This window comes from Canis lupus, chromosome 30 (assembly GCF_011100685.1).
Source record: "Canis lupus familiaris isolate Mischka breed German Shepherd chromosome 30, alternate assembly UU_Cfam_GSD_1.0, whole genome shotgun sequence".
NCBI lineage: Eukaryota > Metazoa > Chordata > Mammalia > Carnivora > Canidae > Canis > Canis lupus.
In genome coordinates this window covers 16,338,586-16,359,401 of record NC_049251.1, presented here as the reverse complement: position 1 = coordinate 16,359,401, position 20,816 = coordinate 16,338,586, and the positions used below count along the sequence as shown (strand labels likewise).

The 20,816-nt window shown below is 37.5% G+C and overlaps 1 protein-coding gene across 4 annotated transcripts in view; it reads left to right on the top strand.

Moving 5' to 3' along the window:
* ATP8B4 (ATPase phospholipid transporting 8B4 (putative)) overlaps window positions 1–20,816 on the top strand; it is a 237,960-nt gene that overhangs the window by 53,406 nt on the left and 163,738 nt on the right. The gene's annotated exons all lie outside the window — the stretch shown is intronic.

The window sequence follows — 20,816 nt, the reverse complement described above, 5'->3', positions numbered from 1 at the left end:
CATGATACCATGCTACTCTTTTGACCAATCCTGAAAACACCAACAAAACAAACAAAATCTCCCAAATCTCATCTCCTTCCCTCACATACCTACTTATAAAATATTTATACTCTGTAGACAAAGGCAGATAAAGGACATAACAGATTTTACAAATATGAGGCTAAGAATGACCTTAAATCTTACCCTTAGCATTTGTAAATGAGAACTTGGGAGAAAAATTTACACAAAGATCAGATATATGGTCTGATATCCATAAGCCCTAAACCTGCCCAAGCAAATGTTTCTCTTTGAAGGTTGAAGGAAGATATTTCAATACCTAGAAAACTTAATTTATCAACAAAGCCTAAAGTTTCAAGGCATATTATAGGATATAGCACAGGCTTAAAAAATGATCAAAAATGCTTTTAAGGGGATCCCTGGGTGGCTCAGTGGTTTAGCGTCACCTTCGGCCCAGGGCGTGATCCTGGAGTCCCAGGATCGAGTCCCACATTAGGCTCCCTGCATGGAGCCTGCTTCTCCCTCTGCCTGTGTCTCTGCCTCTCTCTCTCTCTCTCTCTCTCTCTCTCTGTCTTTCATGAATGAATGAATGAATAAATAAATAAATAAAATCTTTTTAAAAAGTGCTTTTAAGAGGTAAAGGGTTTAGAACATTAACAAAAGACAACGTTAAAGATTGTAGGTGAAATTAATTGGTAAATTAGACATGATATTGTGAAAATTGGAAGGTAGAAAACAAAATTATAAGCAGGATTTTGAACTGCCAAGACGTGTATAGAAAGCAAGATTGGAGAGTGTAGGGAGAACCAGTGAACTGCTGGAATTATTGTTCTCAATAGAAAGGAGTTCAAAGTTTTCCTGGTTAATAATAGGAATGTATAATGCTAGTAATGAAAACAGTTATATTAAAATGTTAATGTTAAAAATATTAGAAAGATTGTGAAAGTGAGCCAAGCATCCAGACTCATTATTCCCATTAAAATGAGTTCAAAGTGTTTAGTGGTGGAAGCTGTGAAAACAGTTGTAGTTGTATTAAGATGTGTTGATGTCAAAAAATGTCAGGAAAAAGTGTTAGATTAATTATGGCTGTCTGTTCTGATTTTGTTTAAAAATAAAGAAATGGTGTTGGAAAACATTGGTTATCCCACTGGTTCTTCTCTCCCTTCTTTTCACATAGGCACAGACACATACCATCCTCATCCAATTCTCTTGAATGTCAACAGAAATTGCGAAGGGAGATGAACTCATTTGAGTCATGAGGAAGTCATCCTGCCTCAAACTCAGAAACTTCGGCAATCCTGGACACTTAATGTCTGAATATATTTCATGCACAAGCATAGCTTGGAAGTTTCTAATATTCTTTTTTTGCTAAATTATTGATTAAATTTAGGAAGTGCACAGACTTATATAAGTTTGTGAAAATGTGACCAAATAGTCTTGCACGTTTATAAAGAAAGACTTCCATCCAAAATTTGCAGTTCTGATACTTTGATTTATTCCTAGAATCTTAAAACATTTTGTCAATATCATGGTTTTTGGATGGAATTTGCTATTGCTCTTGTGATTTTGTGCTTGCTAGAACAACGATCATTTGTGTTTTCCAAAGAGTGTTCATTCACTGTGACAATTTGACTGACTCTCAGTCATTGCTACAATGACATCACCAAGACTCCCTTCAAAACAAACTTTTTTTTCTCTCACCCATTTATCTAGGGTTTTATATATTTCCACTTCTCTTTTCTCTTAGAATAGGTGGGTAAGAGGAGAGTAGAAAAATATGGCCCACCATTATTCTGGGTATGTGAGCTTGAATGAGGTTATGGATCTCTTTAGGCCATATTATAATGATATGCCTGTGTTTCTGAGACCAGACTGGCATATAACAGTAAAACTTTGTGTTCCTGTGTGTGGAGGTGAATTGAAGGTTCACTGTCCTTCTTTTCCCCTAAGATTTATTTATTTATTTATTTACTTACTTACTTACTTATTTGAGTGAGAGAAAGAATACATTCATGCATGAGTAGGAGGGGGTGGGGAGGGGTAGAGGGAGCAAGAGAATTTTTTTTTTTTAGATTTTATTTATTTATTCATAGACACAGAGAGAGAGGCAGAGACACAGGTAGAGGGAGAGGGAGAAGCAGGCTCCATACAGGAAGCCCGATGTGGGACTCAATCCCAGGTCTCCAGGATCACACCCCAGGCTGCAGGCGGCACCAAACTGCTGCGCCACCAGGGCTGCCCGAGAATTTTATTTTTATAGAAATAAAAATGACTTTCAATATTCAATATACTCACAACATGCCTACTCTAAGCCTAGAAATGTGTGTTTGTTGACTGACTTACTCTCTGAAGAAGATTTGAGGCAGTATACAACAAGAATAAACAATAAAGCTCAAAGGGATACACATACACAAGGAAAGTGGCATGGAATGAATAAGTCACAGAAGTGAAAGGTACTGCATAGACAATTTGGTCAATAGTATTGCAATGGTATTGTATGGTGATAGATGGGAAGTATACTTATGGTAAGTGTTGCCAAATCACTGTGTTGTACACCTGAAACTAATATAACATTGTGTGTCAACTATACTTCAATAAAAAAATGAGGAAAATGAGATGAGCAAGCTATTTTTAGTGAGCCCCAAAGTACATGCTAGAAGGCCTTATCTGCTTAGAATGGCAATGCATTGAATGCTAATGGGATTACTAAAACAGGGATGTAGGTTCTGCTCTCTACCTGAGCATATATGATCTGCTCAGGGAGAAAAGACTAGCTCATAAGAACAAACTTGGTAATAGGTAATAAAGAAAAGGTAATGCTAAATCCTAATTGTGTGATGTGGTTTGTAAGTGTTAGGGCAAGTGTTTTTGAAGAAATCTTGCCAAAGGAAATGGGAGTTGATGTTTGTTTGTACCATCAACATTAGGAAGGGGAGACATGAGCAAAGTCCTGTATTTGGACCTAATTGGGGGTGAGGGATATGTCATAGGGAATTATTGTTCAGGTAGGTGAGACCTACCTGAGATTGTTTAAAAAAAAATCGAGTATAAGGTAATAGGCTCTCAGGAGCTGAGGAGTCACAAAGTGAAAGAGAATTTTATTTGCCTTCCAGATAAAATAGACTAGATATCCAAATGGAGATACCCAGGCAATATGGAATGTAACTATGTGGGCTTATAGCTGTAGAACAGGGATATCAGTTGGAAGAAGATGCTTAAAGCTAGGGAAAAAAAATAGAACTTGTTGAGGAGTTGATGGATGATCTGTGCAGAACAGGGATAGAAGGGAAGGGGGGAGCCCAAGAAGGAGCAGGAGCAGCAGAGATTGAGAACAAACAGAGGAAGAGTGAGATGAAAGCCAGGGGAAAGGAGCCTGTCAGGAAACAGGGCGTAGATAACCATATCTAATGCTGGTGCTCATGAGGTTAAGGACTAAGGAAAAATATCTTTATTTTTTTAAAAGATTTTAAAATTTGAGTATAGTTGCCACACAATATTACATTAGTTTCAGGTGTACAGCATAATGAGTCAACAAAGCTGTAGGTTACACTATGCTCACCACAAGTATAGTAGCTCCCATCTGTCACCATACAGTGCTATTAACAATACCATTGACTGTATTCCCTATGCTGTACCTGTCATCCCTGTGACTTATTCATTCCATAAATGGGGGCCTGTACCTCTCACCTCCCTTCACCCATTTTGCCCATCCTCCCTCCATCTCTCCCACAGCCATCACATTGCTCTCTATAAGTTTAATTCTGCTTTTGGTTTCTTTGCTTATTCATTTGTTTTGCTTTTTAGATTCCATATATGAATGAGATCATATGGCATTTGTCTTTCTTGGTCTGACTTATTTCACTCAGCATAGTACCTTCTAGGTCCCTCCGTGTTGTTGTAAATGGCATGATCCTTTTTTGTGGATGCATGATATTCAACTGTATATATATTACATCTTCCTTATTTGTTTGTCTATGCATGAACACTTTAGGCTGTTTCCATGCCTTGGCTACTGTAAATAATGCCACAATGAACATTGGGGTGGATATATCTTTTTAAATTAGTATTTTCATTTTCTTTGGGTAAATGCCTAGTATTGGAATTGTTGGATCATATGGTATTTCTTTTTTTATTTTTTTGAGGAACTTCCATACTGTAAGAAAAACATCTTTATGTCACAAGGGAGCTATTAGAGGACCTGAAGAAAATAGTTTTATTTATTTATTTTTAAGTTGGGATTTGAAAGTCAGAGGGAAGAAAAAAACCACGCTAAAAAGAATGCAGTGGAGTATGGTCCAATCAAGCATTTGCAACAAAAAAGGAGAGAAGTAGTCTAAAAACTTTCAGGCTCACTGAAATTAAGTACATTTTTTTGAATGAATCTTCTTACATAGTTGGCTATCCATGTCCATGGGAAGGTAAAACTCTATTTTTTTTGGAGGGGAACTCTTGGGATATCAGAATGCTGGGAGACATCTGAGTCCTGCTTTAAGCCCCAGCCTGATGAGAAATGTGGGTTTCTCTTTCTTTTCTTTATGAGCAGCGTAGTTTCAGCACCAACATACTGTAGATCCTCACCAATAGGCCGATTACCAGAGCAATTTATGCACCAACTGAAGAGTACAGATGATGACAAGCAGTGTGACAAGTTGGAATTAGTTGTGGAAAGTGCCAGTAACTTGCATTTGTTATGGGTTTCTGGTTGTTGGTTGCTGTGTTTTGTATTGGGGTATTCCCATAGCAACAGTGGCTTTTTAGCAAACATTAAAAATGTCTTCTGTTTTGTGTGCTGTTAATATCTGTGTAAATTATTCTATGTGATAAGTTTTTCTTTTATAAATAATTTACTTGTAGGAGAAAAGGTAATTTTTAGACTTCATTTTCTTTCTGAATTTAAGAGTTTAAAGTATAAATATTTTATCTTTTTGACATCTTATTTATTTAAATAGTGTTATTCTTTGGCTAAGCATTTGTCTGATTCCTTATTTCTTTAATTTGGTTGGTCCGCTTTAATCTTTTGTTTTAGCCTCTGAATTCCCATTTCTAAGTGTTCTAAAATGGCACATTAAGGTAATTAAAAATCTTGTTGAACTCTAAAATTCTGAAATGTTTGCTTGTTATTTACCTATTCCAGGCTTGAGATAATTTCAATGTCCTCATAAACTTGTTCCATTTCATCTGTTTGTGAAGTAAATTTCAAGTAAAGACGCACAGATTTTTAAAAATTTTACTTTCCTCATTGCAATGCCATGAAATTAAAAAGTTTCCAAGCAATGTGTAATTGAAATTAGAATAAAATAAGCTAATTTTGGTATTAGATCTTAGAGCTCATTATTGCCTGGCTATAGTGGTATAAATTTAAACCAAGACCAAGAAATGAAACCATGGAGCAGGAAGAGAAATAACTTCCTGTGTGGAGTGAGCACTGCAAATGCAGTTTCCTTTGTTGGCAAATGGTTTATGAAAGTAATCCATAAATCAATCAAGTGGATAAAATTGGGCAAGTTTAGTAACAGTTGAGAAGTTAACGGAAAAACCACCAACCCCAACAGTTTCAAAGTGGTTTTTACCTTGTTTTGTAGTTTGCTGGACCAAATAGTTTGGTTCTGCGAATCATAAAATGAAAAGATGGCAATTGCCATATTTTATATTTTGTAGTTGGAAAATTAATTAAATCATTTGTGTTAAAAATGTCTCAAATTCATGTCCACGATTATGAAACCAGTGGTCAGATTACTGTTGTATTTTGAATCTGGCTTTTTCTGCAGTTTCTTATAAAGGTGAGCTAGTTAGGCATGAAAATCAAACTGGAAGATACAAAAAAAAAAAACAAAAAAAAAACAAACTGGAAGATACTTTAGAAGTGATCCTAGGAGTTGGTTAGGAGCTATATATGTATAGGTATAAATATATGTGTGTTGCATGAATGTGTGCATGTAGGTAAGATTGTAGCTGTAACCCTGTGTATATATCTTTGTAAGAATGTTCTGGCTTGACCAGAGAGAGCTTGTTCTTCAAGGAATTAAGCACAAGACAGCAATCAGATTCCTATATCCAGATCAGTGATATAAATCTCTGGCTGCTGGTACCCCTATCTTGACTTCTCTAGCAGGTCTAATTATTCTTGGTTTCATTCATGTTCCTTGGTTGTGAAGCTTGCTCTGAAACAAGGCCACATTATTACGTCTGTGGCTTTCCAGGTGCCTTTTGGTTAGGTTGCAGATGGTGACACTATTCCACACCAATAGTCAAAAAATACGGGAAGAAGAGTTGCTTTCTACAAATGGAAAAACCTGACTGACTTCTCTGGTACCATAAGAAAGTTAGTTTAAGGGATCCCTGGGTGGCGCAGCGGTTTGGTGCCTGCCTTTGGCCCAGGGCGCGATCCTGGAGACCCGGGATAAAGTCCCACATCCGGCTCCCGGTGCATGGAGCCTGCTTCTCCCTCTGCCTGTGTCTCTGCCTCTCTCTCTCTCTGTGACTATCATAAATAAATAAAAAAAATTTTAAAAAAAGTTAGCTTAAGTTCATTTTAGAATCTCAGTGTGGAATTATGATTTCAAACTTTTTTATCCACTTCTCTCTACAGAATTCTTACTGGCTGCCTATCCAATCTTTGTTTTTATCCCTTACAAGAGGGAAACTTACCATTTCTCTTTAGTAGGAAAGGGTGAGGGGTGTGGAGTCCCACATGGCTCAGTTTTTCTTTAATTATTCTGATGATGCTCCCAAACTAGGGAGAATAGATAATTTATCTTCCAAACCAGGATACTTTTAGGAATGGAAGGGGATCCTATTAGTTATTTTGCTGAGACAATGGGCATAATCTGGGACTGTCACCCTATCTATAACATAATTTCAACCTTTGTGTTTATTGACTGAATTTGGAACTTCTCTGAGGTTCTGTCTTTGGATAGTTTTGATTATTAAACAATTTTTCCTTCAGTTGAGCCAAATAGATTTTTCTCTTGCTTTATTATCTATTGATTTAGCTTTTATTCTGAGGTCAAAGCTGAACAAACATGTCTCCTGATTCACGTGACAAACCTTCTGATAATGTATTTTAGATACCAAACTTGAGTTCATTGAGTAGACTAATCTCCAGGACCAGTCATCTACAATTCTCCCCCCACCTTTTTTTTTCTCTCCAAATAGCTTGAGTTTTTCTGTAACCAGCCCCATCAAGTGAGTTGTTCCAGAGTCAAACACCATATTCTAGAAGTTATTTGAGCAGCTAGAAATAGAAGAAGTGTAAGATTGTACTAGCTTATTGGTGATTATTGACTTCCCTTAATCTTTTATTAATCTCATTTTCATCATTAATGATACAGACTGTGTCACATTTATCTCTTTATCTTGCTTGTCATAGAACTTGGCATACTACAACAGATACTACTTCCTCTGTCATTAAACTATCCCTTTCATTATTGCGTCATATGCATACTTACAAGCATGTCTTCTGCATCTTCAGTGATTTAGATAATCTTATAGGGCCAATTAAATAAAAAGCTCTGGAAGAGAAGTCCAAGCACTGGTATATTTTTTAAGCTTTCTAGGTGATTCTAAGGAGCAAACAAGATTGAGAATCACTATTCTAAGTAATAAAAGTATTGAGTACAATATGATTGAGGATAGAGCCATGTACCTTATTACTAGATACCTACCTATAGTTGCCATTGGACCATTAATCATTATGAATTTCTGACTTATTAGTTCTCAATTTCTGTAGTTAACTGTCCTTGCTATCAGCCTAATTTTTAAATATATTATTGCTTTCTATCTTAATAAACAGAAAGATTTTTGTTAAAGTAGTTAGATGGCTGGTTAGATGGCTTCTAGATGGAAGAGTGGAATAAATAATTGAACTTTAAAGATTTCTTTCCAAGTCATGTTTCTATGATTTTTGCAAACCACTTAGTTCCATGTTGTGATATTTTAAATACTCTTGTAGACCAAATGCCACAAAAACGCCATTGTTCTAAGCAAGACATTTTTGAGGTTAGAAGCACAAATGGGCTGAACTTCTTCATAATGTTTTGCAGAGACAGCATTGTTCTGACTTTTTCTAGGTGAGAAAATAAGTTAAAGAAATGTTTGACTTTTTTATCCTTTCTTGCTCTCTGATATGGGAAAATTGATAAACTATATGAGAATGTTGTGCTAAAAGATGTGAAAACTGCATTTATGCTGGTGCCTATCTTATTTCAGCAAAAGTAGTTCTCTAGGTTTTGTACTGGAAATTACTGGTTTACTTTGTGAATTACTAACAATTATACTAGCTCATGTTTTGTTCTGATAAATGGAATTGCTTTTCCTCCTGCATTTCTTATTTTACATATTTTTTTCTAGTTGGTAAACTGTTGAGTCACTATTCATTTTTCAATGTATCTTTCTTGAAGGATTGAAGAAGTCTAGCAGAATATCTTCAAATAAGTCAAAAAGACATTTTGTCTTTATAGTTTAAATCCTGGCATTTATTTGTGGTAATTCAACTCCATGGTCTATTGGTGAAATCAAGTATTCTCTGAAGGTTCATAATCTAGAGTGCACAAATGGGACTTTTTTTGGATTTGTACTAATCTAAATTATTTACATAATCTTTTGAAAAAATGCATGCAATCTTATATCACAAAAATTGTGCTTATCAATATTCTTAGAGTTATTTAATACTTTGCTTCTTGGAATGTGGTCTACAGACCTGAGACCAGCATTACTGGCATCACCTGGAGTTTATTAGATATGCAGAATCATTCTCAGTTCCTCCTCTCCAACCCTTGAGTCAGAATCTGCATTTTAACAAAACCCCCACAGGATTCATATACACATTTGGGTTACAGAAGTAATGGACCAATCCTCTGTTCTTATTTTAGTTAGGAGTGCCCTGAAGATTTTGACAAAAGCAAAGAGGTGAAGAGGGGAAAAAAAGTATTTAATTATCAAGCAAAATGCTAATGCTTTAAATGTGTTCTCAGTTAATCTTGACAAAACTGTGCATGGTAGATATAATTGCCCATATTTTATAGATGGGGACACTGAAGATTGGAGGCACTAGGGAATATTTTTCCAAGGTTACTTAGTTGGTAAAACGTTGAGTCACCATGCAGATTGAGGAATCCAAGCCTTCAGTTTTTCCTAATATACTCAATTATTTATTGGGACAATTGTTATTTACTAAGTACTTATTAACTGGATTGTTGTTTCCTTATGGGGCATATGACTTACATTTCTTGGGAAAATGTCTTTAAGAAACTCTTGAAGCTTTCCTGAAGCAAGGCTTACAAGGAGGGTCTTCTTAATCTTTGAGTTTCAAATTGGAAGTCGTCTTCTATGTGTAATTCCTTTCTTTAAGGTATTAATTTCCTCCCTTCCTTCTTTCCATCCTTCCTCACTGCCTTGTTCTCTGACTCCTCCTTTTTCTTTACAATAGCTTCTGTCAAAATAGTTTGTTATAAGTAAGTGGGCACATGTTGAAAAGTATTTTTATATTGTAATTTTGTAACAGAAACCTGGCATATTTTAATAGCATTTTCAAGGAAAGAGTGTGGCTTATTCACAAACACAAAATCCAGTTTGAATTCACAGTGCGGATGATGTACAGTGTTGATGACTGGGCTGTGTTAAGTCCCTTCCAGAAGTATATGCAATGGTAAGTAAAGTGCTTTCAGGTGAAGCTATTTAGGGTTAGAATAGGCCGTGCCTTCTCCTTTCCAGCTTCCCTCCCCATAACTTAATTCCCATCTCTACCTAGTTGCCTGGCAGTTTGCTGTTTCCAAGATCTTTCCTATCAGGAGGAAGATCTTAGTCACATTGAAGGATTAGAAATTAATGTATGCTCCTTTGGGTATGTAGTCAAAATGGAAGACAAGAGCCAGAGAACATGTTTGACCCAAAGAGTTGGCCTATAATATGTAGTCATATAATAGTGTGTAGATTATTTTGGCAGAGGGGTTCTCTGAGTCACTGCTGTAGCAACTCCTTATTTGTTCATTTGTTCATGCATTTATTGAACCACAGTTATTATTAAAAATTAAAAGTATTATTAAAAATTAAATTATAAAGGGCAACAATTCTTGAGTAATTGCTGTGTGCCTGGCATGGGGGTGAGGTTCATAGGAGTGAGCAAGACTCAGTATTTTTCTTCAAGAAGCTCACAGTCCAGTGGGGGACTCTTTTTCAGGTTTGGAATCAGAAAATTTACCTAGGAGCCTGGGGAGGGAGTACTGTGACCCATGATTGACTTGGCCTTTTCTAGTGTTTTTAGCTTTTCTGTGTCACTTTCTTTACTGAGGATATAGGCAAATTATCTCCCTGGAAAGGACTATTGTGGGAAGAGAATATCTAAAATGGATTTGACATCCTTTGTTGTTATAAATAGCATAATAACCATTTGGAAAAACCAGTTTCTCATAAAATCCTCAGGCCATGTACCATAGTCAGACCCCTGGATTTCCCATCCTCTACCCCCATTATCTTATTTATGTCTCCATAGGTGACCCTCTGTGGAGGGACACAGAGCGCAGGCTTCTATTCCCATGAAATGCCTCCAATTCTATTCTGCCAAACTCACCAACCTCTTTGGCTTTGTCTTCCCCGAAACTGACATACTTGCATAAGAGTCTGGATGAACTGTGTTTTTGAACCCTTACGCCAGATGGAGTCAATCAGAAGGAGGAATGTATAAGACGAATACACTGGGAAAGAGGAATGAATGTGAAGGAAGTAGAATGAGATGGTGGAGAAGGTGGGGGTGATGCAACCAGGAGCCTGCCCACCCTTATTCCTTCCTTCCTTCCTTCCTTCCTTCCTTCCTTCCTTCCTTCCTTCCTTCCTTCCTTCCTTCCTTCATTTCTTTATTCATTCAGGAAACAGGGGAAAGAATTGGTCTGCTCTGTGCACACTCTGTTACTTCTAGCTGGCCTCCCAGTGATGCTTGAGTGGATCACTATTAAATAAACAAATCCCCACTGTAACTTGCCCTGGAGCCTAGTACTTAGAATTGCTCTGCAAGAAGCAGCTCAGTTGCAAATCAGTTTAGTGACTTAGAGCATCTGTCTTAGTGAGTTTTGATTGGACACTCACATTTGAAGCCACTGTGCATTTTCTCTGTTCACATTATGGCAGCTCTTGCTCTGCTCAGCACTCTCATAAGCTTCTTATGTCAGCTACTACAAAAGACAACTGCCTGTTTTTATGTATGTTACCAGAGAGCCCCATTTCCAGTTCCCTGAAGCAAATTTAGTCTTTAACTCAGACCATCCTAAACAAAAACTGCCAAATTTGCTGAAAATTCATTAATCTCTTTGTAGATGATATGCTCACAAAAAAATAAAAGATGGACGCTTAAATTTATTTATAAATTATTGTTGTTGCTATTGTGTTTTAATTATAGAAGATACTTTGAAACCTTACTCTTCTCCCATTCCATGAAGAGAATTTTCTTTTCCTGTGTCCCAACCAGTCCTTTATTCTTTCCTCTCAACACCTCTACTTTCAAATAAAAACTACTGAACAAACAAAAAACCCCACAAAGTCAGGTGATGTGGGTTTGTCTGAATTTAGATTTATTGCTCAAACCTGGATGAGACTAGGTTAGAGACCAAGAAAAAGTAGAAATATTGTAGGAGGACATCTTCATATTTTTTACCATGGGTCCTGATTGCCCCAGCACCCTGCAGTGGGTGGGAATTCAGAGATGCACACACTTCTCATCTGATTCCCAGGGGTTGAGGAGAAAATTGCCTGGTGTTATTTGTGTAGCACCCTAGTGTAAGAGGTAGAGTCCTAGGAAGGATTAGACTATTTGTGGTGTGTTATTATAACCCTTTGGCCCTTTGGGAAATTCTTTATGGGTGTCTCCTCATTAACTGGACTTTTCCATTTGCCTTTGTTATTGTCATAAATGCTGAGGTCTTGCCTGAAATTTGGCCTAGTTCCCAGATGGCATAGCAGCATGAACATGGTCTAATTTTTAGTCCTAGTAAACAAAGCAGCTCATATGCACTATGTTGTCCAAAGAAACTCCTGTGGTGCAGGAAGCCAGCTCCATATCAACTGAAAGAAATGACCACTCTGGTCATCCAGGGCCTCTAAAGCCCTAGCATGAGATAGGCCAATAGGCCAAAGCTGAGGACTTGCTTCCTCACAAGTGGCAGATGTACAATGAGGAGGCACAGAAGAGCTTTGGCAAAGCAGAAGTAGGCAAACAAATCATTAGGGATGCTATGAAAGTCTCACTGAAATACAACCTTTGATTTCTTTTCTTTTGTATGGTTTCCTTTTCTACCTTCCTGGAGAAGGCATATAATAGGTCTCTCTCTCTCTTTCTCTCTGTATAATTTTAAGAGTATTTTTACTTTTTCAGATGTCACCAAAGAAAAGTTAGCATTTTTATTTGGACCTAGTTAGAACTTTTTATACATTGTATGCATCTAAACACCCTGGAGGAAAAAAAATTAGTGTGATTAAATTAATCCCAGAGGTAAATTTAATTTGTCCCCCTGGTAATTGTCCAAAATTAGTTCTTTGTAGACAAATTACTATTCATAGGCCATTTACTATCTCTAGAACAGTCTTGCAGAAGCTGGAACACTAAGTTCTGAGGATAGAAAAGAAAACAAGGTTTATGTTATTACCAGGTAGATTTGCTTTGGGGGGGTGGGGGGTAGGAGACTGAGGCCTGAAAGCTTGCCAAGCAACTGTCTGTGTTTCTGAGGTCTAGAAGGGAAGTGAAGCTCCTTAGACGAGCCTGATGATGCTGTCCCTAGACTGAAGGGACTGAAAGTGACTGAGTGACTGCTCTAGCTGGGTGAATTAATGCATGTTTTTCCACTATCCTTCAGTTTAGAGAGGGTTGTTTATTTTTTTTTAAAGATTTTATTATTTATTAATCAGAGGCATACGGAGAGCGGCAGACACAGGCAGAGGGAGAAGCAGGCTCCCTGCAGGGAGCCCAATGCAGGACTTCATCCCAGGACCCCAGGATCACTCCATAAATGGAAGGCAAATGCGCAACCACTGAACCATCCAGACATCCTGAGAGGGTTTTTTTCTTTACTGAAGAATGTTCTAGGAGAGTCAGTGGATTTATTAATTAACAGGGAGTTCAGATATTCCTTGTTTCTGATTCATTTCTCAGGAAACATACACCATTTGGGAGAACATATGACTCTACAAACCAGCTTTTATGGGCAGCCCTGTAGTTGCTCTAAGCCTCAATTTCTTCATCTGCAAAGTGGTGCTATGGTAGCAACAACCCATTAGTTTTTTGAAGATTATCTGAGATGATGTATGCACAGAGCTCAGCACAGTGCTTGGCCTATGTAGGGAGACAATACATGTTAGCAGGTGTCATTGTATGACACAGCAACGTCATTACACACAAAGTCATACTTCATTTCACATCCAAGTCTTGGTGACACGGGTCATACTCATTTTTTTTTTTATTATAAAAGTGTTTAGTATGGCAGTTTTCACACTTTTTTTGAGCACATTCCCCACTTATAAAAAAGAAAACCTTCCTGTGTCTATTGATAGATGAATGTATAAAGAAGATGTGGTGTATATATATGATGAAATACTACTTAGCCATTAAAAGGAATGAAATCTTGCCATTTGTGACAACATGGATAGACCTAAAGGGTATTATGTTAAGTTAAATAAGACAGAGAAAAACCACTTTTTTTTTGTGGAATCTATAAAACAAAACAAATGAACAGACAAAAATTCAGAATCAAACTCATAAATGCAGAGAACAAATTGGTGGTTGCCAGATGGAAAGTGACGGGAAGATGGGCGAAATAGATAAAGAAAATTAAAGAGGTACAAACTTTCAGTTATAAAATAAGTTATGGAGATAAAAAGTAAGGCATATAGAGAATATAGTCAACAATATTGTCATACCATTGTATGGTGACTACAATTATCATGGTGAGCATTGAGTAATGTATAGAATTGTCGAATCACTATGTCATATACCTGAGACTAATTTAACATTGTATGTCAACTATACTACTTTAATAAAAAAATCCAAATATGTTGTTCAGATTAAATACCCAGCAAGAAAAAAACAAAATGCACATATATTTACTTTATGCATTTGTATGTATGTATTTATATATGTACATAAATGTAAGTAGGTATCCACCTATAGTATGTATGTATATTTGTGTGTATATTCATAGTCAAGACAATCTGTGCATTAAACATTAATGATGTCAACTTTCAATTTCCTTGTTAAAACATACACAGAAGTTACATACATAGCCTGAAGGGCTGTTGGGCATCCCCTGGAGGACAGGTGCCCCAGTGATCTCATCAGAGAGGGCAATCTTGAGGTTGCATTAACCTGAAATGTCAAATAAGCAGGCTTCCTAAGGGAGTCTTGGCAGGCAAGGTGCTCCTGTTCTGTTGCTCATTATTTTCTTCATAGCACTGATCACTTTAACTGTGTGATCAATTTATAAGGTTATTCTTGCTTCTTTCCCCACAACTAAAATACAAACTTGCTCTAGGAGGATAGAAACTTGGTCTATTCATATCTGAAGTCCTGGCTCAATGGCAGCGCCTGTCACATGAAAGGCCCTTAGTTGTACAAATGGATGAATGTCAGGGGAAACGTGCCCTGTCTCTTTCCCTTCCACAAATCCTTTTGTTCACATTGTGAAGCCTAGGGGCAGGAGAATGTTATGAAGATGATGGTGGTTGTGGTGATGATGATGTTTACTGAAGGCTCTCTAAAGCCTCTTCTGTGGTTCGACACATACTTAACAGTGTTCGTAGAGGAGCACTATCATCTTGCTATGCCTCCAACCCTGAATGCTGTCCACTTCCTCACTGGGCGCCATTTGACTAATTTCAAGGAATTGTGGTTCTGCCAGATGTCGGTGAGGTGCCAGACACCTAATCTCTAGGCTCATTTGCCCCATACATGAATTCTTTGGGGACCTTTGCATGAACATAGCTGTTTCACATATTTCCTGAATGGTGCAGATGCCTTTGGGCCACTTCCTTTTTTTTATGCAAGTGTTCTGTGGATGCTCTCTCTTTTTGAGTTTTATGATATGGTTTAGAGATAATTCTCTTCAAGAGTCAGGACTATTTCTCTTTCTGAAATCCATGTATATCTGTCTCCTCTATAATGGCAAGACTGTTCAGCTCTTTCCCCCTCAAGGTCCTGACAGTTACTTTTTATAGCTGTCATGACATAAAAATGTTTCATCATATGTGGGAAGATCTTTGGAGAGTGTGGAAACTATGGTACTCATTGCGAAAGCTCCTGGGTTTGGCCTGTGGGATCATAGACGCAGGCAATGTCCCCGGATAACCACCAGATGCATTTAGACTTGGCCTTCTATGACTCATTCTTTAAGGCAAATATAGAGACAAAAGTACACTATTATATACAAATGTAAGCTGATCAATATTCCTATCTTGTATTTGGTTGATTGGGAGTAAAGGAAAAATGAACTCAAATTGGCTTAGACAATAAAATAAATGAACAGATCATACAACTGAGAAGTCCAGAAATAGGGCTAGCCTCAGGAGAGACTTGGTCTAGTTTCTTTCTCTGCATTTCCTGGCCCGGATTCTTTAGTGTAGAATTTATTTTTGGCAGCATCCTCACTCATGGTCCCAAGATGCTGTCAGGGATCCCTAGGGCTACTTGCTTCCAGGTTGGAATCCAGTGTGAAAGAGAAAGCCAAGATCTCCAGCAAATTCCCAGAATTGACGTGGGTCATGTGCTAATCTCTGAACTCAAAATTGTAATTAGGAAGATGGGCCATGTAAGTTGGCTTAAACTAATCTGGGCTTGACCCTGAAGTCATAGATGAGAATTGAATTCATCCAGACCACATGACCAAGTAATCTGGAGCACTGTTAGCTGAGGGGAAGGGGAAGAGTGTCAAATGTCTGTTACACCTAGCATTAAAGTAAGACTGGATTTGTAGTATTAAGGTTGGCTTTTTATAGTTATTGTTTTTATAACTGATGTGTCTTACACTCTCCAAATATTAGGGTTAGTTTCCATTTCTGGTTTTGGTGTCCAACAACATTTCTGGCTTTCTGCCTTTGGGCACATGGTGACTCCTTTTGGTCAATGAGTTGTGAGCATTTGGTTGAAGCATTAACTTGTATGTATGAAATCCTTCAGAGCATTCTCTTTCCCTCTGGAACTGCAATTGGAAGTATCTGAGATGGTGGCTGATCCATTGTGAATAGCTATGTTGAACAAGGTCTTCCTGCTGGCTCATGTTGAATAAGTAGCATGAGCAAGAAATAAACCTGTATTATTTTAAGCCATGAAGACTCTGGAGTTGTTACTGTAGTATACTCAATTTATTCTGATCAGTACACTGAATTTCCTAAATTCATTTGGATTATTTGGGGATTGCTCAGAAAAATCTTATATTTGTATAATTCTGTCAATGTAAAACTCAACTCAAAAATGCTTTCATGGCTATGATTTCATTTTATCTCCACAATAGTCCTATAAATATGTAGGTGAGAAGTATTATTAGCTCCATACTTCCAGTGGAAAAATTTAGGTAGACTCCCCAAATGCTCTGTTTACTGCTAATGCTCTGTTTAGCAGTGTTTGTTATTTTCTATTTGCTTTGTTTTCTTAAGCAATATGATTACACAATATAATCTCATTATAAAAAATGATGTTTTTCACTTTGCTAATATTTAGTTTGATGTTCCACCTTTGAAGAATTTATCATTTTTACTTTATTCTTTCCCTCTACCAAATACTTAATGTTAAAATGTAAAGGACTTTGGCCACTGCTGCTTCTGTTGGAAAGCTAAAGGAGTGGTTATCTGTACTATGTGCTTGCATTGAACTTTGTCAGACTGAGACAATTACTCTTGAGCGGGATTGAAAGAAAGCATAGGAAACTAATCACACATCAGCCAATAGATAACCAGAGCTCCTACAGAGGGGGTTGACTCAAGAGGAAAGTGTAGATACATAGTATTATTTTCCTCAGTAAGAAAGTGGCAGCAGGCCAAAAATTCAGAGTGGAGGAGAGAGCAAATGCTGATTGATCTGAAGGCAGAGGAGAAAACTGCCTTGCCTTGAGTTGGGGAAGTACACTCCTGAAGACAGTGAGCTCTTGAAGCAGAGTATCTGGGTTCAAATCCTAGTTCTGCCACTTATCGGCTGTATAGTTTTGCTTAAATTACTTAATCTCTCCAAACCTGGGATTCCTCTTCTATAGAGTGAGGATAATAGTACCCATTTCGTAAAGATGTTGTGAGGATAAAATGAGCTGTGAACTGTAAAGTTCTTAGAACAGTACACATACAAGGAAGAGCTTGATAAATTGTTATTTTATTAGTATTCATTGTCAACCTTTCTGTCTCCCTCTGTTCCAAGCTACCCATCATCTCTCCCCTGGACTATTTAAAAAACCTTCTCATTGTTCTTCTCTCATTTATTCTATCATTTCCAACTTGTTCTCCACCCTGTAGCTAGGGTAATCTTTTAAAATTAGAATCTCTTCAAGTTGCTTCTTTGATTATAAACTTTCAGTAATTCTCTCTTCAGTTAGGATTTTAGTTTTTATGATAAAGTCCAAAATTCTTTGTATGGATTCCAAGGACCTACTTTCTCTAACCTCAGTTTGTGCTGACCTCTGTAGTACAGCCTCATAGCCCCTTTTGTAGACCCCCAAGTGAGCCATCTTCTGCTCAGGGCCTTGGTATTAATATATTTTAGAGGATTAATGCTTTTTTCTCATCCTGATGTTATCTTCCTGGTGGGGAGAGAGCTCTACACTTCTCTTCCACCCCTTTACTCACTTTGTAGTGGAGTTATTGATTTGATGTGTCAGTCTTACAGGGATATCTGGGCCTCACCAGCTTACCTCTGTCCTCTTCCTCTTGGAAGCAAGCTCCCTGTAGGGAAAATGTATTCTCTGATACTCCTCTAGGGGTAGACCCCTTTCCCAATACATTTAGGCCAACCCTGGTCTGGAATTGCCTATGACTGTGTGGTTAAGTCTACGCCATCATGGAGTCAGTTAACTGGTCCACTTGTCTAACAAACGAAAGCCATGACTTCCAGCGTGGCACCTTTTCAGCACTAAAGATGCTGTAAGGATTCTCCAGGTGTACTCCTTTCTCCTTGTTCTCCTCCTCTTCCTTTTCCCCTTCCTCATGTCTTCTGAATTGGATATTTCTAGTGGTCCGTGGAAGAAAAGTCATGCTCGGAGGATAGAGGTCAAGATATTCCGTGCTGTATTAGGGGATGAACTGTACTAAAATTTGACCATAAGCCAATAGGCTGGTTCAATGAAACGACTGAATATTTAAGGTCTTACCTATACTAACATCCTTGGACTAGGCAGTGGAAAAAGAAACACTTTTTCCTTTCAATTGAAAAAGAAAGATAAATGGATTCAGAGACACTCCAGGAGGGGGAGCCCTCGTTCTTTGTTCCCAGGCATAGCTGTGAGGGTTTGCATTATCTGTGACTAGGTTACAACTCAGCCAGAAGAACAACAATCATTACTCTATGTCAAGTTAAACAAATAGGGGAAAATCGTCACAGACCCCATTTGGCATTATCACTTTGTCTCATACAATTGTCTTTCACCTATGTGGGATTGAATTTTGTAGGAGAGTTTCTTTTATAATTCCTGTTATGGTTTTGAGTTTCCTAGCAGATGTTCCATCTGTCCTTTTACAAGATACAGGCTTAACCTCAATTTAGTTCCAACTTAGAAGAAAATATAAAACAGTTAGGAATAATTTTTTTAAGTTAACTGCTTTTTCTCCTTAGCTTTCCTCTTCCCTATTATCTTCTCTAAGTCTCTTCCTCAGAAATATGTTTCACAATGGACAGCTCTCATAGCCTTCCTTCCAGCCCAGACCTTGAGTAGATAGCTCACTGCAAAATAGTCATCATCAGCTTAGTAAACAGTTTTCAGTACATCACTATGTATCAGACCAACTAAGCTGGGAACTCTGCTTGGCACCTCTCTTACTCTCCCACAACTTGTGCAGAGCTAGACACACTGATTCCTGGTAAATGTTAAAAATGACTATATAAGAGGCACCTAGGTGGCTCAGTCCGTTAAATGACTGACTCTTGATTTTGGCTCAGGTCAGGATCTCCGGGTCATGAGATCAAGCCCTGTGTCAGGCTCTGTGCTGGGCATGGCATCTGCTAGAGATTCTCTCTCTCCCTCACCTTCTCCACCTCTCCCCCCACCCCCATTACACCTGCTCACACTTTCCCTCAAAAAAAAAAAAAAAAAGACTATTTAACAGGTGCCCATATTTTCTTTAAATAGGTAACAATGATTATTGGGAGTGTAGTTTCACTTAAAAGAAATGACACTAACAGTTTTAAAATATGAGCAAATGGAAAATCTCTGGGGATATTGATTCAGAATTTCAGCAAGACTTATCACCTAAAATCTCTTGTGCTATCTTTGTGGATAAGATGGAGTCTCTTCATGGGACTATAGTTAGGTACATTTATAAATGGTTAAATAAAACTATCCGATGTTTTTATTTAAACAACTGAAAAAGATGTTAACATTATTCTCTGGAGAGGTCTCTAGTTTGTCATCATTTTAAATTTTTTATTTTTATTTTTTGAAGTGAGCATAACCATAAGATTTTATTGTTTTTAAAATACAAAAATATAAAGCTTAGAACTGGATCACTTGGTAATTTCTCTTTTTATATCCCACCAATTCAAATGCTTAAACAGGCTCCATACCCATAATGGAGCCCCACATGGGGTCCCATCTCACAACCCTGGGATCATGACCTGAGTCAAAATCAAGAGTCAGAGAGTCAACCAACTGAGCCACCAGGTGGCTGCTTGCATCTCTTAATAGCCACCATTCCTTTAGACCTGTAGTTGAGGCCAATATTCAAGCCTCAGGACAATCTTTGGAGTTTTAGCCTTTTCCTGGAAAATCCGTTTAGTCTGCCCACCATAGCTACTCTGCTTCCTGTCCTCACATTGCTTTCCCTGAGCGTAAAGAGAATCTGCCTTTCTTATACTGTATCACTTTATGGGGTTGGTGCTTACCACATTTCTTGCAGAAAGTACAGTGGTTTTAGGAATATTCACCATGTTTGCAAGAGCACCATCAGTGTGGAAAGCTATTTTTTTTAAATTAAAAAATATATACATTTGTCCTTAGTCATGTCCTTTGTAATGTATTAGTGTATAGCTTGGATGGATATATAAAAGGCATGTGTTTGAAATATTTTGATGGCAGAAAATATTTAATAGTTTAAGATGGTATATTAAAAATATTTTTTTCATTTGATTGGTATAATAGGAGTATATGAAAAAAACTTGTACAACAATATTTTAAAAAATCAACCATAAGTGATTAGGAAGGGGAGACCTGATTTCATAGTGATTTATGAAGAAATGATCTAGAGATTTTACTTAGTCAAAACTCAGTGAATAAACAGCGAGATACAATTGCCAAAATGCTGATGAAACTTTACGGTATGTTAATACAACGGTCTGGAACACAGAACATCAAAGTCTTTTGTAATTGAGCTGGTTGAATCAGATCTGCAATATGTGTACGGTTCTGTGCAGCATGTTTTAAGAGAGACACAGAGAGATTGGGATAAATCTAGAAGAAACTGATCAGGAAGAGATGTCTAAAAAATAAGTCATGGAGTGGCTGAGGGGTTTGAGAATGCCTAGAACAGAATGGAGAAGATTTTGGGAATTCCTGTAAGTGGTCTTCAAATATTTGAGGGTTTACAGCATATAAAGGGCTTAGACTTGGTGTAGTCCATCCTGAGGATGGAAGTTGGCATCTGGTAAAATAGTT